The sequence below is a fragment of the Sander lucioperca genome, chromosome 14 (assembly GCF_008315115.2).
Source record: "Sander lucioperca isolate FBNREF2018 chromosome 14, SLUC_FBN_1.2, whole genome shotgun sequence".
Taxonomy (NCBI): Eukaryota; Metazoa; Chordata; class Actinopteri; order Perciformes; family Percidae; genus Sander; species Sander lucioperca.
The window spans coordinates 18,126,095-18,142,435 of record NC_050186.1 but is presented as its reverse complement, the minus strand read 5'-3'; the positions used below and the strand labels follow the sequence as shown (position 1 = coordinate 18,142,435).

The 16,341-nt window shown below is 38.9% G+C and overlaps 1 long non-coding RNA gene across 1 annotated transcript in view; it reads right to left on the bottom strand.

Moving 5' to 3' along the window:
• Positions 1–11,593: 11,593 nt before the first annotated feature.
• LOC116047245 overlaps positions 11,594–16,341 on the bottom strand; it is a 50,532-nt gene continuing 45,784 nt past the window's right edge. The window contains exon 3 of the long non-coding RNA XR_004104356.2: positions 11,594–11,830. This is a non-coding gene — a long non-coding RNA (uncharacterized LOC116047245). The remainder of the gene's footprint in view (positions 11,831–16,341) is intronic.

Here is a 16,341-nt window from a genome sequence, read left to right as displayed (position 1 = left end):
ACAGACACACACACACACACACACACACAGGTTTACAAAGACACACAGATCTCTGTGGACTCTCAGCATTTTGTAATCAGTGCTGTGTGACAGGCAGGGCTAGGGCAGCATTTTTGTGACATGTGTTATGTCACACAGAGACGCTTTCTAATGAAGATGGATGTGATCACGCTTTGGATCAAATTAAAATAGACGAGACTAATGAAGTCTGACATCAGCTAAATCAAATCTGTGTGGTTATTTTTGGACTTTACAGGTAACAATACAGGATGTAATCAAAATTCCCTTTCCTTTTCTGTCTACTAATTTCCGCTGATTTTCCAATACTGCCAGAATTTCTATCTATGCCCCTGTTTTCCCCACCAAAGGTACTTTGAGTCATTTTAGCAGTATTGCCCATACATGTATTGGTCCATTGGAGTGTTTTTGGTGTATTCTTTTGCTGAGAAGTTGACAATTCTTCATTGCAGCTGCATTATAACGTGCTACTGTTGAACAAAGTACTGCATTTACTGTTCGTCTATCTAAAATACTGTAGGAGTGTTTTAGTTCCTCAATCAAAGAGCAAATGCTTTACACGTTTGCACTTTTTTTTTTTTTTTTTAAGACGAAGTACATCATACTTTAGTGGCAGCGGAGCTGGCTATACATGTGCCTACGTTTCATTTAAAGCAGTGAGATTACACCCTGTCTCTAGGGACTCTCAACACTCATTCTAGGAAATGTGGCTAAATGTAACTTTAAGTAGAAGTAGATGAGGTGGGTTGAGGGAAAGTGGGTGCACCAAGAAACATTAACTTCATCATGCACATCCCAAAATAACTCATAGAATGCATTAAAGCATCTCAAATTGCAGATACATTACATCGTAGTGTAGGTGTACCCCAAAGTGGAGTTTTCCTCTAACAGTTTGGTCTAATACAGTTGTTAGAGAAGCATGGTTGCTGCAATCATATGTCCTTTCTGTGTGGAGAAAGTGGTTAGACATTTCTCTTTCATAACTTAAAGGCAAAAAACAAGGCTGGAGTATGAATTTTAGGAACAGCTAATTTTTGTCCAGGGGGCCCTTAGCAGTTTAATCCACTCATGCAAAAATCTGTAACTTTCAAACTACAAAAAACCTTTGTATTTAGAAGTGGGGTGGATAAGTTATTTCAAGTTATTATTTTTGGCAGTTAAATTGTCATAGACCCTTATATGAACATTACAGAAGAATGATTGAAGTGATTAAATTAATTGCTTGAGCTTGTATTGTCAGGCAAGAGATGTAAATATGATCAGTTGCAATATACTGTATGTTGCAAGTAAAAAGTAAATTAACTTATTATGCGTTTCTTCAACTCTTCCATACAGATGACAACCCTGTCTCCAGTAATTTCATTTATAGACAACAAATTTGGAGCAGCACATACGTTACAAAGGACACGTAATGCTGCCTGGATTATTTTTCCATTAACATAATTAGGAAAATGTAGGTATTTAACCTATCTGGCAAGTCACAAAAATGTTAAATCTGAACATATATATATATATATATATATATATATATATATATATATATATATATGTGTGTATATATATATATATATATATATATATATATATATATATATGTATGTATGTATGTATGTATGTATGTATGTATGTATGTATGTATGTATGTATGTATATATATATATATATATATATATATATATATATATATATATATATATATGTATGTATGTATATATATATATATATATATATATATATATATATATATATATATATATATATGTATATATATGTGTATATATATATATATATATATATATATATATATATATATGTGTGTATATATATATATATATATGTGTGTATATATATATATATATATATATATATATATATATATATACACCGTATATAGTATCCCACAAAAGTGAATATACACCTCACATTTTTGTAAATATTTCATTATATCTTTTCATGGGACAACACTGAAGAAATGACATGTTGTTACAATGTAAAGTAGTAAGTGTACAGCTTGTATAACAGTGTAAATATGCTGTCCTGTGGTCTAATGAGACCAAGATAAACTTATTTGGTTCAGATGGTGTCAAGCATGTGTGGCGGCATCCAGGTGAGGAGTACTAAAGACAAATGTGTCTTGCATACAGTCAAGCATGGTGGTGGGAGTGTCATGGTCTGGGGCTGCATGAGTGCTGCCGGCACTGGGGAGCTACAGTTCCTTGAGGGAACCATGAATGCCAACATGTACTGTGACATACTGAAGCAGAGCATGATCTCCTCCCTTCGGAGACTGGGCCGCAGAGCAGTATTCCAACATGATAACGACCCCAAACACACCTCCAAGACGACCACTGCCTTGCTAAAGAAGCTGAGGGTAAAAGTGATGGACTGGCCAATCATGTCTTCAGACCTAAACCCTATTGAGCATCTGTGGGGCATCCTCAAACGGAAGGAGGCGGGGCGCAAGGTCTCTAACATCCACCATCTCCGTGATGTCGTCCTGTAGAAGTGGAAGAGGATTTCAGTGGCAACCTGTGAAGCTCTGGTGAACTCCATGCCCAAGAGGGTTAAGGCAGTGCTGGAAAATAATGGTGGCCACACAAAATATTGACACTAGGGACCCAATTTGGACATTTTCACTTCGGAGTGTACTCACTTTTGTTGCCAGCGGTTTAGACATTAATGGCTGTGTGTTGAGTTATTTTGAGGGGACAGCACATTCACACTGTTATATGCCACCACATTTTTATGGTAATGTTGAGGCACTTAGAGCTCTTGGTTATGGAAAGATCATAGCTTAATATAGAAAACGTTCACAGTGACTTGAGAAACAACGTGTATTACCACTTAACCAATACTATGATCTTTCTCTAACTTTAACCTTGAAAGCAGGTTGCCTGAATCTAACCACACACAGGAGTCTGGATGCAATGAGTAAGTTGGTCCTAATTGGGAAAACAATGTAGTGCTATATAAACGTAATTTCTTGGAGATAGGGTGGCAGTATAGTGATTAAAAACATTGGCCAGTTCATCTTTGTCACCAATATTTAAAAGGGAGACTGTCATTTTAGCTGAACAGTAGCCACCAATTTTCACAGCAATGTCTATCTTAAGGTAGCTAACATTAACCATCATAAGCTACTGGTTACCAGACCAAGTAAGAATGTACCAGCAAATCATTTGATTGTATTTCATTGAGCAAGGGTGTGTTTTATTGCTTTATCAATTCAACTCTTCATTTGTATGAGAAAGATTATGTTGTCAAAAGATACAGTCACGCTGTAATGCCGCCAAACAAAACACTATCTTTGACTTGCGCCAGTCAACAACACAGTGGTTGTACGAGGCAGCTTGTATTAAATGATGAATCAGGGTATAGCTAAGAACGAGCATGTGTACTCAAACATTTTAATTGGATAAATACAGGTTAGAGGTACTATCCCCCCCGTCAGCATGCTGCCTATCCATTCCAGCATTTACCACAAAAGTGGCTCTCTCATTCAAGACTTGTTATAAAGCCTGTTCCCAGCAGAAACATCTTTGTTTTTACTACCGTATCTTAGAGGCCTCGCACATACTGCACACATTGTGCTTTAAAATAGTTGCATAAGATGCTTTTAAATGTCATGCATTTTCTTCTAAAGTTAAAATTATTACTGTAACTTTTAAAACTCAGTACACAGACTACTGTCGGTCGAAAAGAAGCTAGTGGTGTTAAGTCAGTTATCCAGACATGCAGCTTTTCTCTGCTGTAACTGTGCTGATTTACATCCACTGTTCGGACTTTGGACTTCTGAAAAAGATGGGGTTTTAAGTAGTTTTATAAAAGCAGCTGAAGCAAAGCATCATGGTTGCTTAGTGGGTTAAGAAGCAAACCGGTTATCTGCAATATTAAATTCATTAAAAAGTAAAGTGAAAAAGGCACCTGGGGCTAAGAATAAATTGGATCCCAAGAGAGTAGCTTTTTACTCGTGCTGGTGCCAAAACAAAGTGATAGGTGGAGAGTCACAAAGTCAGTATCAACCACTTCTAAATAAGGTGTAACAAGATTCTACATTCAGCAATACAATGTCTTATGACAATATCATAAAAACATTAAAAAAAACATTGGGGAAATCTGACTGCTGCTGTGTATAATAAACTAACATTTAAGTAGTTTTTTTGTTTGTGATACATTTTCTGTTTGTTTAAAGGTTGGTGTAGATGATGCCATTGTTTAAAGTAAATAAATGCATTAATGCAATGGCAGAAATATTGAGAACATGACATATTCGTTATTTATTAAAACAGCGAATCAAAGGAACATGTAGTATTTCAGTCCTTACAAAAAGATGGAAAGATGTACTTGGTGTAGCAGCAGGATGCAGCACACACACACAATCTGCAGATGAACAATAAAAACACTCCAGCAAAAATTCACACACACGCATATAACCTCTCATAACCCCTTGCCTAGCTCAATTCCACCCACACACACACAGTTATACAGCAGCAGGCGGGATTAGAGCAGGATGTATGTGGCTGAGCCCAGCTGTGGTGAGCCAGCCAGTGGATGTGGTATATCAGTCTCTCAGCCCGCTAAATGAAAACTAAATGAAAGGCTCTCAGATGCTGTGAGCGTTGCGTAAGCGAGGCGCCGAGCAAGGTCCCGGGATAAGCTGATTACGTGGCAGACTCATATTCATTTCCCCATCCCTTAAAGAGCCAAGCGGTGTGGCTTAGCGAGACCAGTTCCTCTCTGCTCTGGCACCCAATCTGCTCCTATCCTCTCTTTGTTCCATATCTTTCTCTATTTCTTCTCTTTCTAACTCTAACTAAGTCAGTGTGTGTGGTCAGTGTGTGTCTATGTATGTGTGCTGCAAATTATCTCCTCTCACATGCTTCCCCTGACCGAAATGAGTCAAAGGCAGCTGCTAAATCTGCTTTGGATAGCTGCAGCAACAAGGCTAAAAAACATGTGCCACTGACACAACACACACACGGTTGTGTATATATATTAGGGCTGTCAGCATTAACGCGTTAATCGCGATGCGATTAAGGGCCGAGCATAATGCGTTCATTTTTTTTTATCGTATTAATCGCAATGCGCCATTTATTAATTTATTTTTACTTCACTCGGCTTTGCGTCGTGCCTAACAGGCTACTATTTTGACGTACTTCCTCATAACACATCCTGCTGCTGCAGGAATAGCAACGCGGATTTCGGTGCCTCATTCTGGTGCCACTGATATGTCTGCACTTCTCTCTAGTGCTCTGAAACAGACGTTGCAGGCAACAGAAACATTGCTGCACGTAACGCTAGTTAACACTATACTCGACAGCAGCTAATGTTAGCCTACCGCTAGCTAGTAGCTGGATTAAACACGGTTACAATGCTGACAGCTAACGCTAAACGGTGTAAAGTTTGTCTGTATTTCACTGTAGAGGATTCCGACACCGGGATGTAACAATCTGCAGCTGCTGTTGTCGGAAAAACACAGATGGTGCGTTCAATGAAACTGGTAATTTACAGCCTTATGCTGCATTCAAAGTTGTTGTTAAATGCCCTTTTCCCATCTGGTCGTTGTTTTTGTCATTCAACAGCTATTTACTAGTGAAATAAGTTATTGTTATAGTGATTACATTATTATTAAATCATTTAATTTTGACGGTATGGCCTTAGCAATAAACAAGCCGTTCTTTAATGTCGCCAACTGTTTAGTACCCTTCTTTTTTTTTAACTTTCTTAAAAAGTATCGGTTCAGGCACCGTTAAGGCACCGGTACCGTTTTAAAAGTACCGCTCTAGCACCGGTATCCAAAGCAAACAATTCCCAACCCTAATATTGACTCTAGATTCAAATGTGTGACTAGATTAAATATATAAGAAACAAATACAAATCTTAAAATCAAGTTCATAAAGTCATTTTCTTTGCATTCATTTGATTCTCAATCAAGATACACTGGTAAGAATTGCTGTCCATTGTTAATATGTACTTAAAAACAGTTCTGAAATGCAAAATAATAGAATTTTAATCATGTGATAAAACATGCTATTAATCGCGATTAACTATAGAAATTCAATGATTAATCGCGATTAAGAAAATGTAATCGTTTGACAGCCCTATATATATATATATATATATTCATGCTCATACACAGACATAAGCACAATACTTCACATGGCTTAGCCTAATGTAATATACACACCAAGGCTTTGCAGCTGTGAAGGTGTAAGCAACATGATGTTATCCAATTGTCAGCGTATGTCCTGTATGCCACCGCATGCCTGCTTGTGTGGTTAGTTCAACAGTAGCCGTGCTGTCAGGAGGTCAGAGTTGACGGCCCGGCAGTCTATGAAAGTGTCAAAGTGACTTGGTAATAATTGTTTATCTCCATGTGAAGAGAGAGAAGGAAGAGGGGCTGATGGGAGAGTGAGACTGTGACTGGAAATGATCTTTAACAGGTGGTAACACTTCGTCTGTCCTTTTTCTCTCATTATGGGATATGCCTATGTCAGTGTGTGTGTGTGTGTGTGTGTGTGTGTGTGTGTGTGTGTGTGTGTGCATGTGTGTGTGTGTGTGTGTGTGTGACACAGAGTCTGTTATTGTACAGCTAATCCTCCGCTGAGGCCACAGCGTGTAAACGGAACAACTGTGCTCACAGGACCAAGGAAACACCAGCGCTTCCTGGTTTACGTTTAAATCACAGTGAATAGTTCAGGAACAATGCCTCCATTTTGAGCACAAGGGGCAAATTGTCTTCTTGAGCATTTGGTCACACTACATGAACCACCATTAAAAAACTTCTTACATGTACACATTAGAAGAAAACAAAATCTTGCCATGACGGGATAAAGAGAAATAAGCGAGCCTAATGGCACACTGAGAAAATATTCTTGTTAACTATCATCCAGCTTGAACAAAACAATGAATATGTGTGTATGTATACATATATACATATATATAGTTTTGTTCAAGCTGGATGTTAGTTAACAAGAATACTTTCTCAATGTGCCATTAGGCTCGCTCATTTCTCTTTATCCCCTCAGCAGCACTTTGTATTTATAATAGAGAGAATAGGCGCTATCATCCCTGCAGTATAACATTCTGAGACACCTACCTCTGTAGATGGTTCAATTTATTTCAAGCATTTCCCCCTACTCTCCTGCTCACTATACTGTAGTTCCTCCCCAGCTGTAACCACACAGTATCCTGTGCAGAGTGAAGGGGCAAAAAGCTCAGAATATAGTAGAGAATAAGTAAAAACAATAGACATAACACAATAAAAGTAAACACAATTTGCAAAACAAATCATCAGCTATACATCAGTATATGTGCAGTAGTTGATACAAGATATTAAATCTCCTGGCATGGGGACGTTAAGTGCTATTTGTTCATTATATTAATTGCTCAAGGTACAAAGCGTAGGCTGCGAATGTATTATTTCTCAGGGGGTGACACACATAGTTGGCCTGTGGTAATTTAAAAAACATGAAAGATATTGCAGTTGACAGGGACCAAAAGAAAATTTATTTTATTTTTTCTGTTATATTATATAACAGAAAAATGGGTGCTCCAGTTTATTGCTATTTTGGTCCTAATTTTGTAGCTTTTGATAAAAAAAATTGTACTCACTTAAGTAATTGCTGAGATTTGCAAACGCAGCAACGACACTAAACCAAAGTCCCACAAGGGAAGAACCACGGGCGTGCAGACGATCAGAAAGGTTGTAAACAAGTCAACAGTTTAGATTATCTAAACCACTTTATTTGCAAGTAAAAAACAAAAGTGTATGAATCAATGATGATAATCCCTCATTGCACAGGAAAACTGTTTTGTATAGTGGAGAAAGGACTTTGTGGAGATGTCTTTCAGCACTTTATTGCATGACACCGGCATAATTTGCCTGCATTTGGCAAAAGTCGTTAACAAAAATGTTTTGTAAATTAAAAGCTTCTCCACTTCCATTAAAAAATATATATATATTAGCAACACTTTAAGAAACTTAAAGTATAAAACACTGCTAACACTGCTACCATGTACCCTTCAATATTAAAGTATCTGTTTAATCTACAATGATAATTAAGTATTACATTGTTTTCTTTTCTAAGTAAGACTTGGGGGTTTGTTCAAAATAACAGGGTGAGTACAATGCTATTATTACCAATATGCATGATAGCAGAAACCAGGTTGTATGAAACTGTGGTTTCCTTTTTTGTACTGTATTATCTAGTGTCTAGCCTGTCTGTGACTTTCCTTTTTCTCATTTTCCTACTACTGTGATTTAAGCTCTGTGTCACTGCTCTCATGACTCAAAGTCAAATTCCTGTACGTTTTGAATAGAAGAAAGATTTTTTTTTTTTTTTTTTTGGATTACGGTTCTGGGAAAATACTTTTCTGCTTTCCCTTTTCAATGTGTCTTCCATGCGACTGACACTGTGCTTTGTGTTTGCTGTTTGTTACCTGCCAGCCAGCCAGCCTATTCCCAGAGCAGTGACCACACTGTCACAGTAACAGGCCTTTATCCACACATACAGATTCACGTTCCCACCAACCTCCTCTGTCTCTTACCACTGCCCCGCTCTGTGCCGTCCGTGTCCATAGCAACTGAACAAAATAAGTTACTTATTATAGGAAAGGGGCTCAGCTGGCAGTTGGTTTTCAATGAGATTTGTCATATCCTCTTCCAAACAGGTTGACAACACACAGGGTACAGGAAGTCAGAGGTTGAGGCTCAGTTTTCAGTAATGAGTTTTCTTTTGTTCTATTACAAAATTGTTTTGTTTCCTGACGCTCAATACTACGCCAATGCTTATTTTTTTCAATGATTGTCATCTGATTTTTAACAGAAACAACTAGCTCCAACATATTTAAATCAGATTAAATTTGTAACAGTATAGTTCTGTGGTAATGCAGTTCTTGAAAAGTCTTATGGTGTGTTTATGCTCTAATGAAAGGTCCCAAAATCAGAGCTATAACAGCAGTAATTAATGATTTGACATTAATAAAGATACAGTATTTACAACTTATAAAACCTTTATAAAAGGATGACTTATGAGAAATATGTAGCTGTCTCAAAAATACAGATAAATACTAACCTCCCTGAGCACCCTCAGTTTCTACTTTGCATTATCTGCTGCTTTTATCTTCTTACTATGTCAACTGAGTGACACTTCAAATGGCTTCACAGACTCCAAGAGAGTGAAGGAAAGAAGAGGAGGAGGGCTGTCGGCTGGTAGGAGCTGCGGTTGAAGATTGAGCGATAGCGTTGCAGATTGTCAAATTCCTCCCCTATCCCCCCCCCCTCTCCCCTCCCTCTGTCCTCTGAAGCACATCTGTGTGGAGGCCTCAACAATGGAGGACATTCAGCGGCTCAGATAAACTCTTCTTCTGCTCCCACCGTACCACCATCATGCTGTTATCTCAACACGCTCCCTCACCTCCTCCTCCTCCTCCTCTGCCTTTATGCTCCTGTAGTACATTTACACCTCCTGCTTCCTCTGTCCCCCAGATCTCACCACCACCTCTATATCGCCGCCGCTGTTCCCTCTCAACCCTTGATAAACTACTGCCTGCCCTCCCCTTCACCACAGTCACTCCTGTTATCATCCTGCTGTTAAACTACACCATGAGGCCATAACCAGATGTTACATGCTGGAGCAGCACTTTCTCTTCATTACTGCAGTCATTTTTTTTGACTTAGCATATCTTTGCAGCCAATGTCAATGTTTTGTTTTTCTTAGATGATAAAATGATATCATAAAAATGATATTTTACTTAAGGTCCACATTTTAGGGGTATTTCCCTTAAAATAAGTTCATTTTGGTTCTTACAGATCTCCTTACATGTGTTTATTGTGTTTTTTCTATTGGCCATCGGTTTATTATGTTGCCAATAAACTACAGCATTATTCACAGTATTCTGTAACTCAGACAGCTAAATTAATTGAGGCAAACAGATAAACACATCAAACTAATGGACTAGCAGCTTGTTCACCAACAACCAGCCCGTACAATGTTCTTTCTCCCTCCTTTTAACTAAAACTCTGACCATAAATTGACGACATTCATTCTACAACTGCCCAAAACTTTTCTGAAACTAATCCCATCAATAGTCTTTTTGTCAGCAGTAAAGACATTGAATTCGTAGCTAAATGTTTATAGATGCTGGATATGGACTGTCACACAGCACCAAGATTTAGGACAAGACTATTGTATTTGCTCTGTTCTGTCAGAGCAATTAAAAACAGCCAATCAGGGCAGCCGTAGCTTTATTACCAACATGCTGGATTACATGCATCAGCGTCAAAACTGTAATAAACCGAATCCTCCCTATAATGAGCACATTAATCCCTCCCAAACCCTTACCCCACGCCACCCCATCTCCCTTCTCTCTGTGAGCAGTGATAAACCTGTAGAAACAGATACCACTATCAGACCCAAAGACTATTTAATCATAGGTTGTTTCGTATAGATCACAAACTCCCTTGAGGTGTTTGACTTCTTTAACATTTTAATTAATGCAGCAGGCAAACAGACATTATCCTACTGATAATCCTGCCTACTGGTTACCAGACACTTACTCCTGAAGTGTGGCTGCAGGTTGTGGAAGTTCACACACTAGGGACAAGCAGGTACATATGGAGACCAGAGTGTGCCACAAACATAATTATGGACTTGTAAGTCAGTCTTTAGTTGAATTAATGAATTGGCACATTTATAATAGCATTATTACCTTATACAATATATTTATGTATCTGTTTTAGTTTTTATTCTGTAAATAATAAATGAATCATTGACTTTTAAAATGGAATTGGACATTCACCTATTTTGGACAAAACAGATTTTAAATGCTACCTTTTGTTATTCCAACATCCAATCATGTTGAACCAGCTGTGAGCCCAACGTACCGACATGCTCTGCTGGTTTGACCGCATTAGACGTAATTACTAATTATTTAATCGAACAAAATCTCAAAACTGCAAATGTTAAAGTAAGAAAATAAACTGTGAGATGGAATATGATCTTGTTGAACCTGTTACATGTAAAAAAAAAAATTGAATTGAAAATTTTAAATTCAATTTTGCAATTCAATTTTTAATGTTTGATTAAAGACAAAATAAAATTATTATTTATCGTAAGATATATTTCTTTTACTCTAAATTATTTTAAAGCATATAGTTACTGTGTTTTTCTTTGTCATCTGTTACTAATTATTCACTAAAAGTTTAATTATTATTCTGGTGGTACACTCGACTCTGTAGAGTGCACTGTATGTGCAGCTACCATGGTAGCAATGCCAGAAATCTTTATACAGTATGTGCAAAAAAAACACCTAATCCGTTGTCATTTTAGCACAAATTGTGACAACAGAAGTCATTTTTGCTAACATAACAGGCTGACAACAGATTGACAAGAAAGACAGGCTTTTAGACAAATCTAAACAAAAAGTAAGTGCAGACAAAAGTTACAAAACTGGTATGCAGCCATTGTATTTTGTCATTACTGTACCCCTTTTATTCGGTCTCTTTGTGTATGTGTGTATATATATATATATAAAAAAAATATATATATATATATCTATCACAGAAGGAGGAGGTATTTAATCATAACTGCTAACAACACAGTTGTTTTGTGCAGGTAAATAAAGTAGCTTTTGAGCCATTTTATTCTTCAACTGCAGAGAAAATCAGAGCAATACAATTACTCCATTAGGCCCAACTGGCTTACAAAGGCCATACCCTTGAACACGGGGATGGAGAATGATGTTTTCTATAGGACTGCTGTCGTCTCAGCGCCCATTATGCTGCTCCCATGACGACATCAGGTTTGCCCTGCAAATTAAAATCTGGTTTATGGCACGAATCGAGAGTATGCGTCACACACAAGGAATAATGATGTGTGTTATGTGCACTAAAACAATGAAGTTAGTTTGGAGCTAAATTCATAATGAGTAAAACAGCGAATCACCCACATTATGGCCCTCAGTAGCATGATTGCTAATAATCCAAGAATGTACAGTACTGTAAGGTTGTAGCATATGATTCAATCAGTCAAGTCAAGTCATCATGTCACTTTTTTGTCATTTTGAACTTTTTAAGGATAAGGTGAATGTTACTGTTCTATCTGCAGAAACATTTAGCCACTGGGCCTTTGGGCACAGACACTAATCCTCCAACACCACAAATTGTTTCTTTTTGTGGCTTTGCATGTTTTTTTCTGTGGTGTTTTACAGGTTTACCTTATAACGCAAAAGTTCTGATGTTGATTGCAACTATGTTGAAGATGAAAAACGGCTCTCTAAATCCTCTCCAAACCTCTCTGCCACAGATCCACACTAACATTCCTCTCTACAGATGTCATCCAAAACGCCACAGCATACGATTAAAAATATAAAAACAAAAACAAAAAACCCAAAAAACGGTGATGCAGGTTATATTTTGTACTGGCAGGGCTATTCTGTTGCCAAACAAAGTGCTTAAAGTGCCCATATTATGAAAAAAACACTTTCTGGGATTTGGGGTGTTCTTTTGTGTCTCTGGTGCTTCCACACACATACGAACTTTGAAAAAAATCCATCCATGCTGTTTAGAGTGAGATACGGTTTCTGAATGTGTCCTGCCTTCAGTCTCTGGGTGAGCTGTTCAAAATCGGCACGGCTTGTGATGTCACAAGCCGAAACGAGCAGGCTAACCGCAACCATTAGTTCGTAGCGTTAGCATGCTAACGCTAATGCTAAAGCTAGCATGCTAACACTAGCATGCTACCTCGTTCTCAATAGCAAAGCACTACTACAACACACACAAGTTCATCATAATCTACAAAAGAACTACTTACATGTGCGCCCTCATTTAGAAGTCTCCCAGCTAATCCTGCCTTGTAACTGACCGAAGTTGTAGAAACAGCCTTTCTTTTACTGTCTATGGAGCTAGCTAACTGACATGATCTACATCTGAGCTACTGGGTGTAAGCAAAGAATTTCTAATATGGGAAGAAGTTCCACTCTCTCGTTACTTCCGGCTTCTGAACTGGTTGCAGTTCCACCAGAGTTCCATATAGGGGGCGCTCACAGGCCAGTGCAGAATGAATGGGACTCTATGGAGCTATACCCCTCAAAATCCACTTTTCTCAGGATATAATTTTTTGTCTAGTAATTTGAATGTTGCATTTGAAAGGGGAGGCTAAGAAAATATACACTGCTGGGTGTTAGATTTTTTTAAAGTGGCTTTTTTGTTCTAAAAAGCCTTTTAAAATGTCAATGACGTCATACACATATACGGCCAGAGATTCTGCTTTACGGCAAGCTCTGAGTCGCTTAATTTTTTCTCTCTCGAGGCATCGACAACACAGCTGACAGATTAGACTCTCCCTGTCAATACACATGCTAGAAAGAGGTTTGCTAATGTTTTAAAGACCACGCCAAAATATTCACTCTGGCATTCTGGTTCTGCTTCGGATGCCGTCAAGCGGGATCTCCGATCGTAATCAGTCCTTCACTGACCAATCAGCATTCATTAGCAGAATGCTAGCGTGTTATGGGCAACAACGACTCAACCTGTAACAAATCGAAAGGGCATAAGTACTCGTTCATTCAACTTTTGACCTATAATCCATGTTGAACTTGCAAAAACTACAATCAAATCTGAGATTTCTCAACGACAATCAGGCGAAAGAGACAAATTTAGCCGTCTAGCTCCATAGGGTCCCATTCATTTTGCACTGGACCGTGATCACCCCCAGTAGAACTCTGGTGGAACTGCAACCAAAGTAGGTACAATGGGGCTTAATAGGGAGTGGAACGGCTTTCCGTAGACGGGCTTTGGGGTAAGCTTCTCCTCGGACTGCGAACCTCCTATGGCGCCATTTTGATGCTACAAAGCGATCACCCCCCGTTAGCATCCCATTGACTGCCATTCATTTTGACGTCACTTTGACAGAGAATAACTTTACATCTGAAGCATTTAAATACTCTATTTGTCCATTGTTTATTTCTAAAGAAACACGACAATGTATAAAAGGCTCCATTACCTTGTACCTCACGTTATGGCTCCGTAGCAGACGTTTTTGTAAAAATAGGCTAACGATTGTGTCATAACCACGCGACTTACTGTCGCATAGTAGAGGAATTACCGTATAGTACAGGAGAAGTGCTCAGGCAGTTTCGTCTCACATTAGCTGTTTAAGTGTAATTACTAATGTTAACTATCATTTTAGTGATCAATAATTAGCCTGTGCCTATGTTATCTCCTTACATATACCTACGCTCTCCGTCTCTGCAAGATTGGGAATGATTGAGATTTCTCTTGGCACAGCTACCAGAAGACTTACAACTTTCAGACACGTTGCTCATGGCACATTTACGTCGTCTCTCTCAGTTGGAGGCTGCGCAGTAACACTCAGCGCTCACCGGAAAAGTGCTTCTAACGGCCTTCACTGGTCTCCGTCCAGAGCAACGGGATCTGTTGGTCCATTCTTATATACAGTCTATGGCTACTGGGCATGTGCAAGTGCAATCAAAGATAGTACAGAAGAAGAAGAAGAAAAGAGGTCTCACTCTGTAGCTAAAACAGAGACCAGCTGAAAAGAGGAGCTGCAGCAGTGAGAGAGAGCACTGCAGTACAACAAAAATATGGTGTTTTTTGAAAGTTAAACCATGCAAACCTATTCTGGTACAACCTTAAAATACAATTAAGAACCTGAAAATGAGCATAATATGGCTGCTTTAACAATTTCAATGTAGGCTTACTGAATCCTACACACTGCAGTTTTATTGGGCAAAATGAACAACACCATAACCATAACACTTGTGAGGCTGTACTTGAGCTAAATGCTAACCTTAGCACACTAACATGCTGATGTTTAGCAGGTAAAAGTTTTCCCCAGGTAATCTTAGTTTAGCATGCTAACATATGCAACATTAGCCTGGTCCTACCAGACTCTCGTACATTTCATTTGTACAGAGAGTCTGGCCTCTCTCCATTGACAGTTAACTTCCTTGAAGGCGGGTATTCTGTTGAAGTTTAAAACTATTGGATCTGCCCAGAGCCACTCTGGATCTGCCATAACCAATCGCTAACGTTTGGTTGTGACGTATGTCATGCGCATGTGCAACAAGTGGGGAGACCGACAACAACTATCGGCTTATATTTAGCATTGGCATCGCTAGCGTTAGCCTTAGCCAACTCCTTCACCACTAACGGAGCGAGCTGGAAAGTCAAACTTTTCCCGAACCCCGTGGGGAGGAGGGCCACAACATCATGGCCACCAACACAACTCAGCAAAGATTGTTTTGCTCGGGCTTTAACTTCTGGATATTCGGCAGCGTTGCTGCCACAACGGACCGAATGGCTTCGCTCGCATCTTTCTAGTGCACGTCCTCAACGTCATCGTTCTCCCTCTGTTCGCTGATTGGACCTACAAATATTTGACCGGAGAAAACCTAAGAATATACCGCAAACCCAGACGGAGTACTGAAGGGAAATGAAAATTGAGCGGAAGTAAGTAGGAGGGCGGAGCCAGGCTAATGCAACATAACTATATGGTTATCACAATTAATCCAGAACTGTACATGCATACCTGCAAACTCAGAAGAGCTGAAAAAGGTGACACAGGGTCAAAATTAAATTATTTATTAAAAATGGAATAACAATAACTTATAACAATAACTTATTTCACCAGTAAATTCCTGTTAAACGACAAAAACAACCACTGGATGGGAAAAGGGTATTTTATAACAACTTTGAATGCAGCACGAGACTTTCAAGTGAACGCAACATCTGTGTTGTTTTTCAGACAACGGCAGCTACAGACTGTTGGAATCCTCTCCAGTAAAATACAGACACACTTTTACACCGTTTAGTTGTCAGCATTTTAACCATGTTTACTCCAGCTGCTAGCTAACGGTAGGCCAACGTTAGCTGCTGTCAGGTGTAGTGTTGACTAGCGTCCCGTGCGGCGATGTTTCAGTTCCCTCTAACGTCCGTTTTCGGAGCATCAGAGAGAAGCGTAGGCATTTAAGTGGCACCTAAATAAGGCACCGAAATCCGCGTTGCTATTCGGTCCGGTAGAGAACGGTCGTTAAGCCGTATTAGCCCCGGGTCTCGGACCCCCCCAAAATAAAAACTCTTCGGATCTACACGATTCACGTGGATGACATTTTCCCATTCAAAACGGCGATTTTCGCCAAAAAGTGACTAGTTTGCAAGTATGTACATGAATGCCTGAAGCAAACTTTATGGTAATACGTCCACCAGTAGTCAAGGTATTTCAGTCTTGAGCACCGTCAACATTTACTGTAAGTAGTTTTTTTGTTTGTGATACATTTTCTGTGTGTTTAAAGGTTGGT